This window comes from Ursus maritimus, unplaced genomic scaffold (assembly GCF_017311325.1).
Source record: "Ursus maritimus isolate PB19 unplaced genomic scaffold, ASM1731132v1 scaffold_30, whole genome shotgun sequence".
In the NCBI taxonomy this organism is placed as follows: Eukaryota; Metazoa; Chordata; class Mammalia; order Carnivora; family Ursidae; genus Ursus; species Ursus maritimus.
The window spans coordinates 5,980,758-6,003,491 of record NW_024425564.1 but is presented as its reverse complement, the minus strand read 5'-3'; the positions used below and the strand labels follow the sequence as shown (position 1 = coordinate 6,003,491).

Here is a 22,734-nt window from a genome sequence, read left to right as displayed (position 1 = left end):
TACCTTGACTCCAAAACCAGACAAAGACGCCACTAAAAAGGAGAACATGGATGCAAAAATTCTCAACAAGATAATAGCTAATTGAATCCAACTGTATATTAAAGAGATTATTCACCACAACCAAGTGGATTTATTCCTAGGCTGCAGGGGTGGTTCAACATCTGCAAATCAATCAACATGATACACCACATTAATAAAAGAAAGGGTAAGCACCATATGATCCTCTCAGTAGATGCAGAAAAAGCATTTGACAAAATACAATACCCTTTCTTGATAAAAACCCTCAAGAAAGGAGGGATAGAAGGAACATACCTCAACATCATAAAGACCATATAGAAAACACCCACAGCTAATATCATCCTCAATGGGAAAAACTGAGAACTTTTCCCCTAAGGTCAGGAACATGACAGGGATGTCCACTCTCACCACTGTTGTTCAGCATAGTACTAGAAGTCCTAGCCTCACCAGACAACAAAAAGAAATGGAAGACATCCAGATTGGCAAGGAAGAAGTCAAACTTACTGTTTGCAGACAACATGATACTCTATGTAGAAAACCTGATAGCCTCCACCAAAGAATTGCTAAAACTCATACATGAATTCAGCAAAGTCACAGAATATAAAATCAATGGGCAGAAATCTGTTGCATTTCTATACACAAAACAAAGCAGAAGAAAAAGTAGTCAAGGTATCGATCCCAATTGCAATTGCTTCAAAACAAAGATACCTAGGAATGAATTTAATTAAAGAAGTAAAAGATCTATACTCTGAAAACTATAGAACACTTATGAAAGAAATTGAAGAGGATACAAAGAAATAGGAAAGCATTCCATGCTCGTGGATTGGAAAAACAAACATTGTTAAAATGTCTATACTATCCAAAGCAATCTATACATTTAATGCAATCCCTATCAAAATACCACCAGCATTTTTCACAGAGTTAGAACAAACACTCCTTAAATTTGTATGGAACTGCAAAAGACCTCAAATAGCCAAAAATAATTCTGAAAAAGAAAACAAAACTGGAGGCATCACAATTCTGGACTTCAAGCTATATTACAAAGCTGTAGTCATCAAGACAGTATGATACTGACACAAAAACAGACACATAAGTCAATGAAACAGAATAGAGAACCCAGTAATGGACTCACAACTATATGGTCAGCTAATTTTCATCAAAGCCAGAAAGAATATCCAATGGAAAAAAAGACCGTCTCTTTCACAAATGGTGTTGAGAAAGCTGGAGGGCTGCATGCAGAAGAATGAAACTGGACCACTTTCTGACACTGTACACAAAAATAAGTTCAAAATGGCTGAAAGACCTAAGTGTGAGTCAAGAAACCACCAAAATCATAGAGAAGAACACAGGTAGAAACCTCTTTGATCTCAGCCATAGCAACTTCTTACCAGACATGTCACCATAGGCAAGGGAAACCAAAACAAAAATGAATTATTGGGACTTCATCAGGATGAAAAGCTTCTGTACAGCAAAGGAAACAATCAACAAAACTAAAAGGCAACCTACAGAATGGGATAAGATATTTGCAAATGACATCTGATTAAGGGTTAGTATTCAAAATCTACAAAGAACATATAAAGCTCAACACCCAAAAACCAAACAATCCAACTAATAAATGGGCAGAAGACATGAATGACACTTTGCCAAAGAGACATCCAGATGGCTAATAGACACATGAAAAGATGCTCAGCATCACTCATCATCAGAGAAATACAAATCAAAACCACAATGAGGTACCATCTCACACCTGTCAGGATGCCTATAAATAACAATACAAGAAACAGCAGGTGAGGATGCAGAGAAAGGGAAACGCTCTTGCATTGTTGGTGGAAATGCAAACTAGTGCAGCCAATCTGGATGAAAGTATGGAGGTTCCTCAAAATGTTAAAAACAGAACTATCCTATGATCCAGCAATTGTACTACTATTTACTCAAAGGATAGAAAAACACAAATTTGAAGGGATACATGCACCCTGATGTTTATAGCAGCATTATCAACATAACCAAACTACGGAGAGAGCCCAAATGTCCATCAGCTAATGAGTGGATAAAAAAATATATGGTGGGGGTGTGTGTGTGTGTGTGTGTGTGTGTGTGTGTGTGTCTTTACACACACAATGGAATATTACTCAGCCATCAAAAAAGAATGAACTCTTGTCATTTGCAACAACATGGATTGAGCTAGAATTATTATGCTAAGTGAACTAAGTCAAATACCATATGATCTCACTTATATGTGGAATTTAAGAAAGAAAACAGATGAACATATGGGAAGGGGGAAAAGAAAAAAAAAAGGAGAGAGGGAAGCAAGCCATAAGAGACTCTTAACAGTAGGGAACAAACTGAAGGTTGTTGGAGGGGAGGTGGGTGGGGGGAATGGGATAACTGGGCGATGGGCGTTAGGGAGGGCACTTGTTGTAATGAGCACTGGGTGTTATATGCAGGGGATTAATCACTAAATTCTACCCCTGAAACTAATACTATACTATGTGTTAACTAAACTTGAATTTTTATAAAACCTTGAAAGAAAACAAAACAAAACAGACATAGCAAAGAGAAGAAGGCATCCAACCTTGAACTTTTGTGTTAGTATCTTCCTCAACTTCATGCCTATTTGGTGATGGTAGTAACAGACTATGAGGTATACTGTGGGAAGGGAGCTGAGGGGCTCTAGAATAGGCCATACTGGAGTCAATACTCTCACATCAAGGACTGTGCAGTAGAATCCTCAGAACTGGGCAAGTTTTTGCAGATTCCTTCAAAGAATTCAGCATGTATTCTACAAGGCATTTGAGTACCTACCCTAAATGACATTGAAAGGCAGCCAGTCTCCTGTCCTTAGAAAAAAGGACTGCAACTAACAGAGGAGGGAAATTGCAAGCTTAATTAAGTGAAATCCATCTTTCTAGCCTCAGCTCAGTGGGAACTATAATCTAAGGAAGTGGACAGAAAGGAGGAGACTGCACTTCCCTGTTCTGAGTCAGTGGGCCTAAGATTGACTGCTAAAATGGAATATTTCAAGAGGAATAGCCCGAGTGTTTTTATTAATTTAAAATGACTAAAAATTATGGGTTCTATCCCAGATGTTAATGGATAGGGAAGAGATATGTGTCAGAGACCATGCCTGTGGCCTACTGAGTGCAGACTTTTTAATAAACTAGTCGTAAGTGTCCAAGGCATCTTGAGCTCATCATGTACAAAACTGAACTCAAGATTGTCTCCTCTAAATACGCCCTTCTTCCCATCTTGCCTAGATCAGTAAATAGCCCCATTCTCCCGGTTGCTTTGGCCCCAAACCTGAGAATAACCCTTAATTCTTCTCCATTTAAACTAACATTAAGTGAAACAGCAGAATTTGTTGGCTCTACCCTAAAAATACATGGAATGTGAAGACTTCTCCCCTGCTTCATCCCGATCACTATGCTTCTTGTCACACTCACATGTAACTGAGTGGTTTTTAATCCCAGTCCTCCTAACTGGTCTTCCTGCTTCTTCTCTTGAGTTCCCTGCCCTTGTCACTTCGGCAGTTAATTCTCCATACAGTAGTCAGAGAGATGTTATAAATATAAAGCAGACATTATGACTCCCTTTCAAACCCACTAGTGGACCCTCATGGCTAGAATAAAATCTGCCATTTACAAAGGACTGCAAGGCCTCACATAAGTGGCCCCTGTTTCTCTGACCTCATCTTTTTTTTTTTTTAATTTTTATTTATTTATTTATTTTTTAAATTTTTATTTATTTATTTATTTATTTATTTTAATGTTTTTTATTATATTATGTTAGTCACCATACAGTACATCCCTGGTTTCTGATGTAAAGTTCGATGATTCATTAGTTGCGTATAACACCCGTGCACCATGCAGTACGTGCCCTCCTTACTACCCATCACCGGTCTATCCCATTCCCCAACCCCCACCCCTCCGAAGCCCTCAGTTTGTTTGTCAGAGTCCATAGTCTCTCATGCTTCATTCCCCTTCTGATTACCCCCTTTCTTTATCCCTTTCTTCCCCTACCAATCTTCCTAGTTCTTAATGTTCCATAGATGAGAGAAACATATGTAATTGTCTTTCTCTGCTTGACTTATTTCACTTAGCATTATCTCTTCCATGCCGTCCATGTTGCAGCAAATGTTAAGAACATCGTTCTTTCTGATAGCTGAGTAATATTCCATGTATATATGGACCACACTTCTTAATCCAGTCATCTTTGAAGGGCATCTCGTTCCTTCCATATTTAGCTTTGTGGACAATGCTGCTATGAACATTGAAGTTATATGGCCCTTCTATTCACTACATCTGTATCTTTGGGGTAAATACCCAGTAGTGCAATGGCTGGGTCATAGGGCAGCTCAATTTTTAACTTTTTAAGGGACCTCCACACTGTTTTCCAGAGTGTTGCATTCCCACCAACAATGTAGGAGGGATCCCCATTCTCCACAACCTCTCCAACAATTGTTGTTTCTTGCCTTGTCAATTTTTGCCATTCTCACTGGCGTTAAGGTGGTATCTTAGTGTGGTTTTGATTTGAATTTCCCTGATGGCTAATGATTTTGAACATTTTTTTATGTGTCTGTTAGCCATTTGTATGTCATCATTGGAGAAGTGTCTGTTCATATCTTCTGCCCATTTTATGATTTATTTGTTTCTCGCGTATTGAGTTTGAGAAGTTCTTTGTAGATCTTGGATACCAGTCTTTTATCTGTAGCATATTTGCAAATATATTCTCCCATTCCGTGGGCTGCCTCTTAGTTTTTTTGACTGTTCCCTTGGCTGTGCAGAAGCTTTTTGTCTTGATGAAGTCCCACAAGTTTCATTTTATCTTTTGTTTCTCTTGCCTTTGGAGATGTGTCATGAAAAAGGTTGCTTTGGCCGATGTAGAGGTTGCTGCCTATGTTCTCCTCTAGAATTTTGATGGATTCCTGTCTCACATCGAGGTCTTTCATCCATTTGGAGTTTATCTTTGTGTATGGTGTGAGAGAGTGGTCAAGTTTCATTCTTTTGCATGTAGCTGTCCACTTTTCCCAGCACCATTTATTGAAGAGACTGTCTTTTTTCCACCGGATGCTTTTTTCTGCTTTATCAAAGATTAGTTGCCCAAAGAGCTGAGGGTCCATTTCCGGGTTCTCTATTCTGTTCCATTGGTCTATGTGTCTGTTTTTGTGCCAGTACCATGCTGTCTTTGTGATCACAGCTTTGTAGTACAGCTCGAAATCCGGACCTCATCTCTACCATCCTCCCTCTTTCTTGTCATCCATCTGGCTAGAATATGCATCCCTACAGCAGACCCTACATCCTTGTTCTTTTGCCTAGAACATTCTTTCTCTATATACCATCTTTTTCTAGTTACTGTGCTTTTATTTCTTCATGGCATTTATCTGAAAGTTATTATATGTTAATTTATTATTATTTGCCTGTTTTTATTTCCAAATGTAAACTTCTTGAGTGCAGTGGCTTTTTTCCCCACTGTTATATTCTCAGTATCTAGAATAGGCACCCAATATATTTTTGTTAAATGCATTAGTATCTTTGAAGATTTAAAGTTTATTATTTTAGTTATCTTCAGATTTCCACAGCTGTATTTCTTTGGATTGAAATTTTCCAATTTATTGGGGCTGATGGAGTGTCACTTGTGGTGCTGGGTTTCCTCATGCATTTCATAATTTTTTTTGGTGTCTCTTATTCCTTGAGAATTATCTTTGTGGATGTTTTATTCTGTGAATATTCTGTTGCGGCTCCCTTCTTGTGGGGATTTTTGTGGTTTTTATTGCCTTAGCTATCAGGGTACAGCATCACCAAACCAGATCTCAACTGTTTTGGCCTGGGTTTTCTGTACTGCATGGATGGCACACTTCCAGCAGAGCTTTGAGCCCTGAGCAGATTAGGTATGGTCCTGTGCAGGTGGCTCTGTTTTCATGGCTAGGACATAATAATAATAATAATAATAATAATAATAATAAAAAAACAGCAGGCAAAACCAACTCACCCAGAAAGAAGGTGGTGTATTCTCTAGTGCCTTTGGCATACGTTTTTATCTCCTCCCAGTCCCTTGGGTCTTGGATTTTAAAATCTTCCCTCCCACCCTTTCTGATGCCTCCACTGAAAAGGACACTAAATTCTTCACTTTAGGTTCTGGATTATAATTTCCACCTGCAAAACCAGTAGTGCCTTTTGCTAAACTCAGGTGTTCCCAGTTATAGGGCCTGTTCCCAAACATAGACATCTGAGGTTTCCAACCTCATCCTTGGGTCTGGACCATTGACCCTTTTGTCTTTTTTCATCTGTCAGTGAGACTATTTAACTGGTCAGCCTCCTCGTTCAGGATTCAGAAAGAACGTGTAGAATGTCTATGTTAACAGTTCCAGTTTTCTCTCCTCAGATGCCAATCTTTGTGTCCTAACATTATTGCAATTGTTCAAAAGTTATTATAGAAATATAATCAGAAGGTATTTAGATGGAAATAGAGGGGTATATAAGCAAGTTTGCAATCTGTTAGAGTGATCCATGTTTTAAAAATTGGGAAATTTTATCTAAAATCCGGATTAAGTGAGATGCTTTGGCAACTCTCGATTTGCATTCTTGCACAAAGAAATTGGCTAGAGCTGAGCAGCGGCTACCCTCCTTAGACTGTACATGATCTTTCCACAGTTCTTAGGTGATGTACTCACCTACTCATTTATATTATCTTCCTGGGCTCTATTGGCATTTGAATTTTTAAAGTCTTGACAAGAACCTTGGGTTTTAATAGTAATGTAATTTAATTTCAATCCGAGGAACCCCAAGGGATATTGATATTGCATAAAAATCATTTGTAATGTAGGAAGGAGGACCAGATAGTGTGAAAGGTGGTTTCATGAATTCTATGTTAAAGATCAACACTGTCAGTACTTGATTTGGTTTAAACATTGAGTCACTGTTTGTGTCTGTTTCCTGGGAAATTGAGTTAGGAACTGAAGTAATGAGAACTCCTACAGTTATGAATCAAAAAGACTGTCTGGCAGTTCTAATCTGGAGAACTTGGGTAATGTGAAAGCAAACAAATATGAGAAACATGAATCTCAATTTTTTGTACAATTTAGAAATAGAATATCTGTTCTCGGGAAAAGTCTCACATTTGACAGGTTGAGAAGTAAAGAACTTACTTGAGGTTCTCTGTGAAATCACTAAAAAATAAGCAAAAAGAAATCCATGTTACTTTTCTTAAATAGAAAAAACAGTATTATCTAACATTTTCCACTAGTGTCTTTGAGGGAAAGACTTGGGTAGACATAAGAAGAAAGCATACTTTGAGGGAACACTCAAAATTCTCTCTCCATTTAAACATTATTATGGACTTCCTGTTTGTCTCTCAAAAATTTTGCCCACCTCTGTTATTTATATTTTTCAGGATTTTTTGTTGTTGTTGACAAATGCTACTTTACTTCTTTTCTTTTAATCAGTATATTCTTAAATTATCTATAAGGTAGGGGAAGCTGGGTAGTAAGGCAGCAAGAGAGCAGTGAGAAACTCAAATCACTTTAACAGAACGAAGTCTCTTAGATTTTGAAGACCAGAGAACCATAGTAGAGAAACAGGTATAATACTTACTTATGGGAGGTAGGGGCACACCTTAAAAAAAAAAAAAAAAAGATATCAGTGAGTACTTGTTTGAAAGGAACAAGTTTCCTTCTAGGGAAGCATATTTGTGTGAGGAAGAAGCTTGGTAGTCACATGGCTCTTGGTTCAAACTATGGTTCAGTGAACTGTGTTCCTGGGCAAGTATGTGGCCTTGGTTTCTTAGCCCTTACAAAGAGGTCAATTGATTTACTCCAAGGATTAAATGGGATATAATGTAGTTAGAGCACCTATATAGTTCTTATCACTGAGGAGATGCAAAGTAAACAAATGTTTGAAATTAAATAAATGTAAGTTTACGTCACAGGATGAGCGGAAGGCAAAGAAAGGTGAGAGGTATGAGTCTCAGGCTGTTGTACGGGAGTTAGAAATGAGTAGGGCAGAAACAGTTCTGTAGGCCATATGGAGAGCAACAACAACAGAAAACAGTAAAAAACAAACAAACAAAAAAACACAAAAAACAGAACAGACTGAACTTACCTCTGGGCATTGAAGGTGGTGGACCAGCTGAAAGACAGAGAAGTATTTTTGCAAGCCTTTTCTCTTCCACTCTTTTTTCCCCTCTCAGTTTAGAGTTCTTTCTCATTAAGTCATTATAACAAGAGGGAAAATATTCCCTTTGGTCTTAAATCGGCAGGATTTGAACTTTCAAAAAAGCATTAATAACCATGGAATTTGGCCATGGGAAGGCAAGTGGTTAAGGAAGTATGTACCCATGCCCAGAAATCCCAGCAGACGCAGGGAAAGAAGTTATAGGACTCCACAGTGGAGGATACATGGAAGAACTTACGGAGGGCAGGTGGAACTGATCCGGCTGGAAAACAGAGCAGAGAAAATTGTTATCTCCTTTTCCTTTCTTCCCCATTCAATTTGTTTTGTCCTTTGTAACATGTCATTTTTAACTGCTGGGAAACCTTCCCCCTCATCTTTATTTTTTATGTAAATCATGGAATTTGATTTTTTTACCCATGGAATTATTAAAAAGCTAGGAGAATTACTGGTAGTTTGAATACAGAGTGTCTAAAAAAATAGGAATTTCAAGCCTCTAAAATTTCAAATGGCCAGGGAAATTTTCCTCAGATATCTTGGAATTCAAAATGTGGAAAAACAGACTGGGTAGGGCAGGACGTCCAAATGAAAAATTGTTCTAGAAACTTCTGCTCCCCTCCTTTCTCTTTCATCATTTTTTCCTTTTCTGTAGGCAGCCTCTTGTTGGTGGTCTCTGTAACTAAGCAAAACTTTTTTTCTCCCCGGTTTATGGAAATCAGTAGGGTTAGAACTTTTTAGTACATCATGAATCACCCAGAGGGACTTTGGTAATGGAATAGCAAGGGGCCAAGAGGTACCTCAAGCCCTTTGCATACCAACGTGACTAGATAAAGACTCTTGGACCCTACTAAAAACCAGTCGAGACTGTGGCAGAGAATAAAATGAATATGCAGACTTACTGTTTGGGTGAGGAGTTGATCCTACTGAAAAATAAGCAGAGAGATTTCTTATTGCCCCCTGCTCATGTACTCTCCTATTCATTTTTTCCTATTGGTAAATTTTCCAGGGACAGAACTGCTTGAAAAGTTTTTCTGATCAGGAGTATTTGAACTTTCTAGAAAACTTACAGTCAGCTGGTGGAATTCAGGTTAATGGAGAAGCAAAAGCTGAGAAAATAAGTTTCAAGTTTGTGTACTGGAACTCAAATTCCAATAGACGTTGCTGGACTTTGATAAGTACACAGCAAAGAAACAAACAACTTACTAATTGCTCATATAGAGGACCCAGCTGGAAAACAGAACTATTATCTGTATCTTTGTTTTACCTGTTCATTTTTTCTCCTTCTGTAAGGAAAGTCCTTACCAATCTTTTAGAACCACGGAGAAACTTTTTTCTCTGTTCTTTAATTTCTGTGTGACTCAGTGAACATTTTAGAAACTTATTAATAACCTAGTGGAATTCTGAGTAATGGAAAAGTAAGGGTCAGGGAAATAGGAGCTTTAAGATGTTGCTATCCCAATATGGATGGATAAATTTTTGTTCAAGTAGATCTTTTAGACACTGCTGGAGATAATTGAGTTCCAACATGAAGGGAGATAGTCAAACTTACAGGAGGATCCTGTAGCTGAAAAACAAAGAGAGAAATCAATGTGGAAAGACTGGTGAAAGAGGAATGAATTTTCTTGCTTGATTTCAAGAGAGAGTATCAGAAATGTTCATGGAGGGAGCATCGAACCCCTATAGATGTTGTGCACTGTGCTGGAGAACACAGCGGCCGTCATGCCTTGCGGGATTCTGCCTCCTGCTTAGTTTGAGAGGCTTCAGGAAAGAGAGACAATTTATCTCTTCCCTTTTTGCAGTGAGCTTAAAATGCTTAAAATCCTACAGGAGATTGGGAATTTAAACTGTGCTGCTTTTACTTTTCTACTCCCTGTTTCTGTTATTCTGCGCAAGCTTTCATTCATTCATAACAAATGTCATCCCCCCACCCTTGTTGACAGATTACAGTAAACTTCAGATAGTTTCCTCTGATATTTTAATGTAATATAATATATCCATATTAAGTTTTTGGATTATTAAGTGGGGTTTGTATTCCCCTCAATTCATTCATTCCTTGGGTGGGGGTACAGCCAGGTAGTGGAATAAGGAAGAGATGGAGAAACATGAATGTCTATACCCACAAGACAGAAGCAAAGGATTCCAGACCCTGTAGGAAGCCGAAGGCAAGTACTGTATAAGAACAAGTACTGGGGGTGCCTGGGTGGCACAGCAGTTAAGCATCTGCCTTCGGCTCAGGGCGTGATCCTGGCATTATGGGATTGAGCCCTACATCAGGCTCCTCCGCTATGAGCCTGCTTCTTCCTCTCCCACTCCCCCTGCTTGTGTTCCCTCTCTCGCTGGCTGTCTCTATCTCTGTCAAATAAATAAATAAAATCTTAAAAAAAAAAAAAAAGAACAAGTACGGAACTTACTAGTCATTTCTGAAGTTTCACCTGGCAGAAAAATGGAAGGGAAAAAAAGGGAGAAATCAGTGTGTGTAGAATGAAGATAACTCAGTTCTCCCATGATGGGCTTGAAAAGGTAACTACAGGGAGGATGCAGGGAGCTCTAAAACCTGCTTGTCAGCTCAATGCAACATCTGGACTTAAGCCCCCACCCCTGTGCTTCACATCCTCAGGTCTGCTTCTGCGGGTCTGGGGCAGGGGCGTGGCGGTCCTCCTTCCTTTCCATTCCTTTCAGAGGTGGTAAATGCTCGAAATTTCTAGAGGTTCATAATATCTTAAACTTGTACTTCTTTGTACGTTTGTCATGCTCATTTTCATTTATTTCTTTTCCCTACCTAACCTTTTCATTAATTTGAAAAGTTTTCTAACCACTCCTTTTTTTCTTTTTTCAAGTAGTCCCATTTGGAGCACTCATTTTTGTTAAAAAAGAATTATCAGTGCATTTTGCATTTTCTTCAAATCACCTGTAATTTAGGGGAAAGCTAGGAAGGAATACATGTAGCAGTAAAATTTCCATTTATACATTACTGCATGTTTTAAGTGTTTACACATAGGGGAGAGGGAATGAAGCAGGAAAGAAAAGGGAAAGGGAATCCATGTACCCATATAGGATCTCAGGCACATGGTAGCTATTTGGGGACTTTGGGCCAGATCTGACCCTTCCTTTAGCCCCAGTGAGATCCTCTAAGGTGAGCTGGTTTATGATTTCTCACTTATAAGAATTATGAGAACTTCCAAGCTGTGAGTCTTGGTGATAATTAAGAGTACCGAGAAAGGAGGCCCTGAATTAGGAGAACAGTCGATAAATGATGGCTCATGTTTATTCACAAAAGAAGTATTTAGAACCAGCATTTAGGGCAGGCAGCATCCAGTTTTAGTGACCACAGTATGATTGTATGGAAGAATGCCTGCCCTCTCCGTGTTTTGAGTTCCTTTCCTCAAGATATCTTATAGGACCATAAACTTCATGGCACCAGAGATTAACCAAATCTTTCTCTCTTATTCATGACTTTATTTTGGAAGTATATTTTTAATTATTTTTTATTATGTTCAGTTAGCTAACCTATAGTACATCCTAAGTTTTTGATGTAGTGTTACTGACTTTATCACCAAGCCTCATCTCAGTTTCTGATACAAGAGCTCAGCTAGTTGAAGGAATGTTTGAATACATCTGACTTGCCTTCTGATAATGTCCTCTTATTTGGCTTAAGCTTTGGAATGCTATTACTTAATTTCCAGACTCAGAATTTACAATGACCTGCGGTTTGGTTTGTTCTGACACTGTAGAATTTGACCCTGGTTTTTCCCTAGCTAGTCACAATATGAGCGTACCCTTCACCCGCTTTCACTTATAGTTTGTAGTTGCTTGATGCACCTGCCAGTTCTATAATTGAGGCCACCTACCATCATATCCTGTTCCCTGAGGCTGTGTGTGTGTGTGTGTGTGTGTGTGTGTGTGTGTGTTGGGTGTTTGGGAAGGATAGGACACGGGAAAGAGAAGGCATTGGGAGAAAAGATTGGAGAACTCAGTGTAGACTAGATCCTTAGTAGTATTCCCTGGTACACTTTTCCCAGGAAACTGGAAAGAAAACTGATAAGACCTCAGTCTATTTAAATTTGATTATTTTTTCCTTCTTTTACATTTATTTTTAAAATTTGCTTTCCTTTTTTTCCCCATTTTCTTTACATTGTCTCTGTTGTCTTTGAGTAGGCCCTTTATGAACTACAAATTACTTCAGAAGTGAAAAATTACCCTTATTCTTTCTCTGTTACCTTAGGAAATTCCATATTATTATAGAAGCCATTATGACCATTCCTGGGGACATTTTCTTACTTTTTTCTTAAGAAACAACCTTAGAGAATTCTCAGCAAGTGGAAACTGAGATGCATGAAAACATGTCTACCACTGTCCTTGTGGTAATAGATACATTTGGGACAGGGGACAGGCCCCCTATACACTGTAGAAGATCAAAGAACACCAGAGGGAAAAGATAGATAAGGAACTTACCACTGGGCCCAGTATATTGCACTAAAAATAGAAATAAACATTAATTACGGTGGTTGTTGAACATGATAAACTAATGTTTTCCAAAGGAGAATGGTTAAATAGCTTCCCAGAATTACTAAATCCCAATCTTCAGGATTAAATATTTTTATTGGATTGTATCCTCACCATAAGAATAGATCTTCTCCTAGGAGACTTGCACCCTGTTTTAGTTGGAGGGAGAACCATTTCATGCTTGTCTTTCATTACTACAGGTGTTTGCAGTGAGATCTTTATTTTATTCCTTTCCCTTCATTTTCCCCATCTTTTTGTTCTCTTGTCATTTTTTTTCCATTCTCTTGGCTATCCTCCTTTTGTCTTCTTTCTTACATCTTCCGCCACATTCTCTCTATTGCATCTTTGCTTTGGAACATTCTTCTAATGTATACTGACAAACTGCTATAATTATTATTAGAAAAATATGCTACCTATTACGAATTTGAGTAATATATATGAGTTAATGTATATATAGGAAACTTACCAATAGGTCCTGGAGTTTGCACTAAAAAGAAATCAAAATTGGCATATTAGTATGAGTGTTTGGATGAAGAATAAATTTTTCATTAATTTTATTCTAGGGATGGGGCTTTGGGAGATAGAGTAAGGGAGAAGAAGTGATAACAGTAATAAGAACATTAGGGAGAACTAATCCAGGTATGATAACTATATAGCAAAAGAGATATTGAGCATATATTGCAACTCAGCCTGAGATGAGGATCTCTCTTCTTTCCTGTCAGTAACGGAAGATACTGCTTTTTTAAAGGACCACCCTTGTGCTAAAATATTTCTGAGCAAATAATATGCTCTAGGGTAGGCATGAAGGTAGGAGGGGAGGATGTAGTCTTCTCACAGTTTCCAGCTTACTAACGACTGCTTTGATTAGCTTGAGTGTCTCTGGGAAAGAGTCAACAAAACCTGCAGTTTTTAATGAGAATTTGGCTTTCGGCTGATTTTCTAGTTCTGATTAAACCTGCTCTCTTACTTGACAACATTCCTTTTTCTTAAGGATGATCTTTGGGGTGCCTGGGTAGTTCAGTCAGTTAAGCGTCTGACTCTTGATTTCAGCTCTGGTCATGTCGTCAGGGTCATGAAATCGAGCCCCGAGTTGGGCTCCATGCTCAGAACAGAGTCTGCTTAAGACTTTTTCTCCCTCTCCTTGTCCCTGTCCCTCTCTCTAAAATAAATGAACAAATAAAAAATTTAAAAAATTAAAAAATGAAAGGAAGAATGATTTTTGCTTGGTAAATTGCAGGTGAACTAGGAGAACTATAAATATCTGTTAGAAAGCCATGTCTTTGGGCTTCCCTGAGTGTGGTGACCATGTATTTGGCATGTTCCTTATAGGATCCCTGCAGGTTATGTATGTGGAGTTCTTGTAGGATATTTAGGCTACTGGGGCTCCTAACTCCAAGCAGCTCCTGTAAGCAGCCTATGGGAGGCCAAAGAGAATAGCTCCTGGGTGGTGCAACAGGCAGGTGCATAGACCACTTTGAGGACTACAGTCACAGAAGAGGGATGGTTGATGCTGCCCTAGGGGCAAGCTGTGCTTCCTGCCTTAAGTCCCACTGAGTAGCCTGGTAAAGGTTGTGATCATCTTGTGAGTCTGCATGATTAATTGAATCTAAAAAGACCGCCCCTCCTTTCAGTGGGCATTGCATCGTCTCTCTTCTCCATAGCTCCTTACTTCATGGCACTCATGATGCGAAATATCCCAGTTCTAACCCATAAGCCCCCAAAACCTTTCACTCTGTATTTTTTTTTTTTTCTGTGTAAAAAAGCTAGAAGGTGGATTACCAGTTGTGGATATCCTGGGCCATGAGTTGTAGACAAGCTAGAAATTTAGGTATTTTGCAAAAGTAATTTAATGTTTGCTTTGACTGTTTCTATTAAAAAAAAAAAAGTGCCCTTGATCCTCAAGTAGAATTCCTAGGACACCTGCCCTCGGGTATAAGCCACTAAATCTGTAGACAGATGATCATTTCAAATATTATTTTGTTTTTGTAGTTTTCCTATATTTTCTTGCCCTTTTTCCGTTTTTAATTTGTGATTTTGTAGACTTCTTTTGCTTCTCTTTCTCAGCTTTATTTATACTCATTTACTCTTTTTTCTTCTCCTGCCTCCAACTCAAATCTCCTGCCTTCAACTTTCTTCCTATTTTTGTATTTTTAAAATTTCTCTCAATTTTTCTCTTAACATGTATCCTTATTCTCTGTTACTCTTTGTATTGCATTTTCCTCTCATTTCCTCTCCCCATAGACCTTTTTGTCCACTATTTTTAATATTATAAGTTCATTGTATTCCTGACTAATAACCTTTAGGACACTCAGAATGGTAGTGGAAAGAACTCAATTCGAGCGTCAGCACAACTTCAGTTCTAACTTCATTAACTATCTTCCTTCCCTTATTTTTTTGAAGAATGACTTCTGAAACTCAATTTTTTCATCTCTCAAGGCTTTACCCAACACCATTGAAATGCTGTGTAGGCCCAGCAAAATAATGCATGGGAGAGTTAGAAAAACTGTAAGCCATTATAGGAATCATACAAGGAGTGTTCACTTCAGCAGCACATACTCTAAAATTGGAACGATACAGAGAAGATTAGCATGGCCCCTGCAAAGGATGACATGCAGATTCATGAAGGAATCACACAGAGTGACGAGGTACAGATATAGGACTTCTGTTCATTCTGTCAGGCAAATATGGGAAACCTCAAACATTTTTTTTTTTAGGTTTCTAATTTCAAAAATTCCTAATTTTTGTTAGGAATCCTATAACCCAGTGTGTGAAGCTATAACTATTTGCGCTTAGTTTGTAAATATGTACTTATGGACAATTGTATCTTGAACCTAACCATTATTTATAATGTTTCCATGGAAAAATGCAATAGGGTAAGTTCTAAAAGTTGGTGAAAATAAAACCTAACTGTCTTGGAGAGAACTTTTCAGAGAAATCAGATAGTAAGAAAAAATAGGATTTGCATTATTTTGAACATAATCTAATAACAATTATTTTCAGGGAAAGCAAGAAGTTTAAGTGCTGTGTTCTAAATCTTTATTACATGTTGGTTCTAAAAAAGCTAGATTATATAATGTAGAAAAGACTGCTCGTAGGGGGTTATTTTTTCACTTCTTATTTCAGCTTCATAGTTAATATCTTTTTATTGCAGAACTTGGGTGAATCCAACCTCTAGGAATTCTGAGTGGAATAATGAGGCAGTGGAAACACTTGATCCTGGAGTCTATGGGCGTGAATCGTTTGAAATAAAAATCAACTGACATTCTAAGCATTGTAAAGGACCAAAAGACATTGTACTTGAGAGTTAGGTGACTTACCAATGGTTTTTTGAGAGAGCTCTAGAAAAATAAAAGAAAAGAGAAAAGAAATCAGTAGCTGCTCTCAGGCTCTGGAGCCCGTAGTTCTCATTTGCATGCTTTTCCTGGTAAGAATCTGTGCCGCTAAACTTGGGCTCAGCTACAGTGGGGTAGTAGGGATGTTGACTTTCTTCATGGCTGCTGAGACAATCTAATACACATAAGGGACTCCTTATCTAATGGATCCACTGAAAGGCTAAGTAGCAAAAGTAGTAAGTAGAGGTGACCCTTTTGGCCCATTTAAACCCCTGTAGAAGTTTGGAAAAGTCCTTCTCCGTTTAAACTTAATTTTCTTCCTTTCCCCTATAATTTCACTTCTGTCTATCTCATTCTGTTTTTAAAAGTCCTTTCTGTGATATTGATAAGCCACTGGAAACCTTCAAGAGTTCATCTTCTGCTTTATAGTTTGTGTTTGGCACTGGAATGTACGTTCACACTATCATTAATGATTTACTGAAACGGTAGGTAGAAGACAACAAAAAAGACCAAGAAGATGTGGACCCCCAAACCCCTGAAATCCCAACACAGAATCCAGGGAAGGGTCCCTAAGATACTGCAGGAAATTAAAATTCTCTACAGTGGAGAATCAGGCAGTAAACTTACTGATAGGTCCTGTAGCTCCTGCTGAGAAACGGAGAAGGAAAGAGAGAGGAAGAGGGAAAGAGGTGAGGGTGGAGGGAGATAATCAGTATGCTTCATCACTGTAAGGGAAATAACCATTCTTCAGCCCTCACTCTAGAGGGAGTGTCATAAGTAGAAACCCTAGGAACATCAAGGGTTGCTTGTATGGCCATCCGTGTTGTACAATAGAGGGGACTTCCAGGAGTGGAGGCCTCCCCTTGTTTTCAGTGATATTTGCAACCTTTAGGGGATTGGGATAGGCTCATTCCATACTAATTCATAATGTCTCCTTAAAAAATTTTCTCTCTCTCTCTCTCTCTTTTTTTTTTCCTCTCATTCCATTAGGGACATATTGTAATTTGAAAAGTGAACATTCCATTGCTGACAGGGCATTGGGACTGCTTTCTATTTTCTTATAGTAGCCCATGGGCTTCACAGTTAGCTCTCTACTTCATGCAAGCCTTCTTTGGAAACTGTGTAATAGGAATGCTAGAGAAGGTGAGATACATGGCATCAAGAAAACAAGGCAGATCAGTACTTAAGACCTTGTGGGTGAGAAATTAAAGGAACCAGAGTTGAGAAACAAATTTGATACTTACGAATTGGTGCTGTGAATTGCACTGAAATACAAAGAAGAGGAAAATCAGCCAGGTTTGATATTAACAGAATGTTCATGCCACCAATATTCTTTTAAGGAAACTGTGAAGCATCTCAACCAGAGGGAGAATTACTACCACATATCAGTAGATAATTTTAGCAAAGAAGCCCCATAGCCCTCTCTAAAGATTAAGTCATTTGGCATTCATCTTAAATGAGAAATCTACAGCAGAGGGGGAGGTATAAAACTAGGGCTGGAGGTTGTCAATCTTTCCTTCACTTGCATCCTCCCCTCTCTCCGTGTATGCCTGCCCAACACTCAGCTCTCTCAAAGGACTGACACTCCTAGGGGCAGGTGGGATGTCAGTTCCCTTCGCTTTTTTCCATCGCCATCTCCTCCTTTGTCTTTATCATGCTTATTCTTTTGCCTTCTCCTAGAACCACCTGTTCTTGTAGCTCTTCCCTCAGTTTCGGAAAAGTCCACAAATAGTTACTTTAATTATTTTTATCATAATAAAGAAAAATTTCCCCTGGTTTTAAACATCTATATTTCATATTATTTTAAATATGAATGACTAGGCTTTCCCTTGTCTTAAACTCAGTGACAGGTCAGGATATTTTTTTCTGATCTCTTGAGCATCAGGAGGGGTCAGTAATTCAGATGCAACCATGTGATCAAGAAGCGTGGGTGAGAAAGCCTACAGATAGAAAGAGCTTGGGTAAGGAGAGGTCCCATAGCCCACAGAAGACCAGAGAGTGTCAGAATTCGGAAACAGGAAAGGAACTCACTTATGGGTCCAATGGTTCCAGCTAAAATATGGGAAAAGCAAGACAGAGTAATTAGAATGGTTCTTTGGCACAGAAAATTTACAGTTTGCACTGAAATTATTTTTGGGAGAACATCATAAATGTAGACGCAGGGAACGAAATTTCTACTTCATCAGAACAGTAAATAAATTTTATTCTTCATTCCCCACCGTGGAGGACCCCTATAATTCCTGGGATCTGACAGCTGGAGCTGCAGGGATATGGTGGTCAGGGTTCCTTCCCTGATGGGTCACTGTAACTCCGTAGATTCCACGGGCCATTACCTTTCTTCCATCTGGGCTAATTTGAACTTGTTTAGCCAGAATCTATGGCCTCATCTTCTGAAGGAAGCAGTGGGAATTTCTGTCTCCTGCGGGTGACCTCGGCTCCCTTATTCATCGGAGTAACTTGGCCTGCAATATCTTAGCATAAAAGGGAACGGGAGCTCTGAGGTGGGTCAAGGCTGTCATAGGTGCAGTTGGCTGGTAAAGGGATTGAGTCACTAGACCCACATGCTTAGCAATAACAGCCTTCTCCTTTACAAACACCATACGCACGGACACCTCTCTGTACCTCTAGGACTGCATGTGCTTTAGTGACACTTCCCCAGTGTTTACTCTTGATTGACTTTGATTATTTTAATCATGTTTCATGTGTATAAATGCTCCAGGAGGAGTAGACACAGCATGTGATTTGTCATGAGCTCTAACCCTCAACTCAGTCTTCCTCTCCCTTTAGGGTTGGCCCTGCCCCAGGGGCTCAAGCTCTGCACATCCTCAGCAGTGATGGATAGAAATGCATTAAGAAATGAATGAAACCTTGGTGGGTTTCATCTTTCTTGTCATTTACTGTAAGACTACTCTTGCTGTGGTGGTGCTGGTTAAACTTAGATCTAGTGCACTCAACTTTTCTAGCTATAAAGGATTGAAACCCTGTAAGTAATGGTTCTGAGCCACCCGGGGATTTTCTTAAAATGAGGATTCTGATTTAGTGGGTCTTACGTGGAGATTCTTCACTGCTAAGAAGCTCCAAGGTGACGCTAAGGCAGATCCCCGGGCCCACTTTAAGCAGCAGGCCATTACGAGACTGGTGAAATCTCACAGCATGTATAGATCACTTTCCATTTACCATTTTTTTTTTCCTTTTCTGTATCAACTGTCTCTCACCCACCCTCATTCCCAATGCTTCTGCCAGAGATGTTTGTCGTAATGTCATTTAAGGTGCTATCTGGACGCGTCTTCCAGACTTACTCTTTGTTAATAGCAGGGGACCCTCAGTCAGTGAGCTGACACTGCTCTCTTCCTCTGAGTGTGACTGGGATTTCTAACAAGGGACATTCCTACCTTTTTAACACTTTTATTCTTAACACTTTTCCTTTGGCCATTGAATCTCAAGACTTTGAGAAATTTAAAAGTGATAGTACTTCCTCAGGGAGGCTCCCAGCTTATTAAAATAAGAATAGGGAATAAAGAAAGAGAAAATAATTGACAGTTTGTGCAGGAGAAAATAAAAACATCCATGAATAAGAAAGTCTTTCATGTGGGGTAAAGCAAAGCACAGGGGAATTAAAGCACAGGAGAGAAACTTACTTATGGGTCCTGCAGTGCCAGCTGAAATACAAACACAAAGGGTAGGTCTGGTGAGAGCATGACTGAAGGAGTTTTCTTTCAGATTTCAGGGAGCCTCAGGTCAAGCCTTTATTACATTATTACATTTACATGGAAAGCAGTGAGAAGGTAAGTCTTCATTCCCCCCGCCCTTTCTTCCCCCGCAGGAGACTCTTAAGATCGTATTTCCTGCAATTATTTTTCTTGTTCTCAATTTTTACTATCTTCCTACTGTCAAATCCTTCTAAAAGTTTTTGGTAAACAACTTCATCCAACCACAGGATTTTCCCTTTCATCTATTAATTAATTGTATTAGCAGAGTTTCCACTTTGTTAAATAAGAAAATCATCGCTTAGAGGGACCCTGAAATCAGCCTCAAGTTCCTCACACTGGTCAAGAAAAGGAGAACAGTAAAATAGTGAGTTGTCTCCTTTCCTCCTCCTTTATGTGCCTACTTAACCCCCACTCCAGCCCCCGCCCCCCGCATAGTAGGCACTTTGTAGAAGACCCAAAAAAAAAAAATGAGTTGAAAAATAGGAGAAACTTACATAAAGGTTCTGGATTTGCTTTGAGGACTTTTGCATCACCTATGATGAAAAATGACAAGAACTATGAGAGATAAATGTTGTTTAAGCAAAAAAAAAATTGACAAATACAATCTCATCTAGATTTAGACTTTCAGAGAGCATGAAGGGTAGGCAATCCCATCCCCTCCTCCCGACATGTGCAGTACAAATAGTCTTGAGATTAAAGATCCAAGACTAGGGTCACCTGGATAGTTCAGAAGGTTTGAGTGTCTGACTCTTAGTTTCGGCTCAGGTCATGTTCTCAGGATCATAAGATCAAGTCCCCTGTTGGGCTGAGTGTGGAGCCTACTTAAGATTCTCTCTCTTTCTCACTCTGCCTGTCCCTGCTTTCTCCTGCGCACTCTCTCTCTCTCCCTCTCTCAAATAACTAACTAAATAAATATCCAAGACTAGAGAGTCCCAGCTTTGCTACTGTTTAGTTTTATGACTACATAAGTCACTAAATCTTTGAAACATTACTTTTTTTCTCTTTAAAATGAAAATTATACCTCCTTTCTTAGAGGCATGGCTACAGTGAAAAATCAAGAATAATAATGGATAGGAAACCTGATCAGTTTTGTCAGAATTGTTACGGAAAGAAATATTCAGTAAAAAAAAAAATATATTCAGTGACTGCAAAGGAATGAAACTCTTTTGCAAAGTAGGAAGTTTTCATTGTGTTGAAGGTATTCAGCTTTAGTTTACTCTTTTTTCCTACTTTCTCTATTTTTCCCTCTTATATCTTATTGTCATTTGGAAAGTTCTGAATGCTGGTGACAGGGCATTTTCATAAGCACTTCACTGTGTTGTTTTGGTTTGCTGATCTGTGTGACTTCACTCTTAAAAAAAAAAATCTTTTTGTATTCCTTCGTTACCTCAGTGCCTTCGTTCTACCCATTGATGTTGCAGTGAGACTGGCAGCAGTGGGGAACGACTGCTTTTTCCTTGAGAGTAACCAATCTTAAGATATCAAAACCTCTTTACTGAAACAAGTTTATTTATGAGATAAATTAATTTTCCCATGGAATTTCAAAGGTTTTGTATATGTGTGAAATTATGATTTGAAGTTTTAGAACCTACTGGGACTTCCGTTTTCCTGTTCTTGAGATTTTCACTGAACTTCTTCCTCCCTGTTACTTTCCTCCCCAATTTCTCTATTGAACATTCTTTAAGTGGTGAAGTATTATTTTTAAAAAAATTTTATTTAGTGAGTTCCAAGGTTTTAGTGAGTTGAAAAATTTGCAACTATTTGTTTTTACTTTATATCTATGACTTGGTTTCTGTTTGCTGGTTTGTTTTGTATTGGGGGAAATAGTAACTTTTCACAGAAATGATAAGATCTCAGCACTTGGGAAGAGCTACCACCTTTTCCATGTGCTATAGACTAAGGTAACATAATGTCGTTCCCACTACCAAATAAAGATAATTTACAAAGGACGGGGTTCCCATATATTTGAGATGTAAGATTATTGACCCATATCAGGAATGATGAATATATTTGGGTTAATGGGCTAATTCTTTTTTTTTTTTAAGATTTTATTTATTTATGTGACAGAGAGACAGCCAGCGAGAGAGGGAACCCAAGCAGGGGGAGTGGGAGAGGAAGAAGCAGGCTCCCAGCGGAGGAGCCCGATGTGGGACTCGATCCCGGTACGCCGGGATCACGCCCTGAGCCGAAGGCAGACGCTTAACGACTGCGCCACCCAGGCACCCCTAATGGGCTAATTCTGAACAATTGGTAGCAACTCCCTGGACATGAGAAAAATTTTAGATTGTATGTGGGCTGAGCAGGAAAGAGAACTCTGATCACCTACTGGTATCTGCCACAGGCAAAGGTATAAGCAGGGGTGGAACATATATATTTTCAGAAATTTTTGAACAGAGTTTTGTGGCCTTGTCTAGTTGAAGACAAATAAGCATGACAGTGAAAGGTTTCCACTTAGTTTCAAAGTGAAGAAGCAGATGAAAAGCTTAATTATAAGACTTGAGTATCCTGGCAAAATACTAAGTATTATGCATGTTTAGATTAAGGACACAGCTTCTGTGGATAGTCTACCTAATGGAAATACCAGAGTTAGCTCTCTTAGAGAGTATGAAATTTTCCATACTAAATGGAAATACTCGTTGTCTTTGTGGGGGTCACATGCTCAACTGCCTCAGCAAGTCTTGTGAATTGTGAATCTGTCAGTTTTAGGGGATAGTGGGGAAGTTGGGCATTTGAAAAATACACACTCTATCTAGAAGCATTCGAATTCAGAATTTAGATTGATGCGATGCTGGTCAACCAGAGCACATGTACAGGTAGCACTGGGCTAGTGGGTTGCCAGTTTGGGAGCTCTACTTTGGAAAGGGATGGGGTTGAAGTGAGCACCCTACACATTTCAACAACAGTATAGTGTGAGGTCCACATCACCACAGGCTGTGGCCGGAGCTGACATAGAAGAAATGAATTCCCTTTTTTCATTAATTTAATCATAGGTATGGGTTGGGTCAAATT

General features: G+C 38.9%; 1 non-coding gene across 1 annotated transcript; it reads left to right on the top strand.

Moving 5' to 3' along the window:
* The first annotated feature begins 15,216 nt into the window (after positions 1–15,216).
* On the top strand, positions 15,217–15,322 carry LOC121106126. The gene has a single exon (XR_005838876.1). It is a non-coding gene; the product is annotated as a U6 spliceosomal RNA (small nuclear RNA).
* Positions 15,323–22,734: the final 7,412 nt, after the last annotated feature.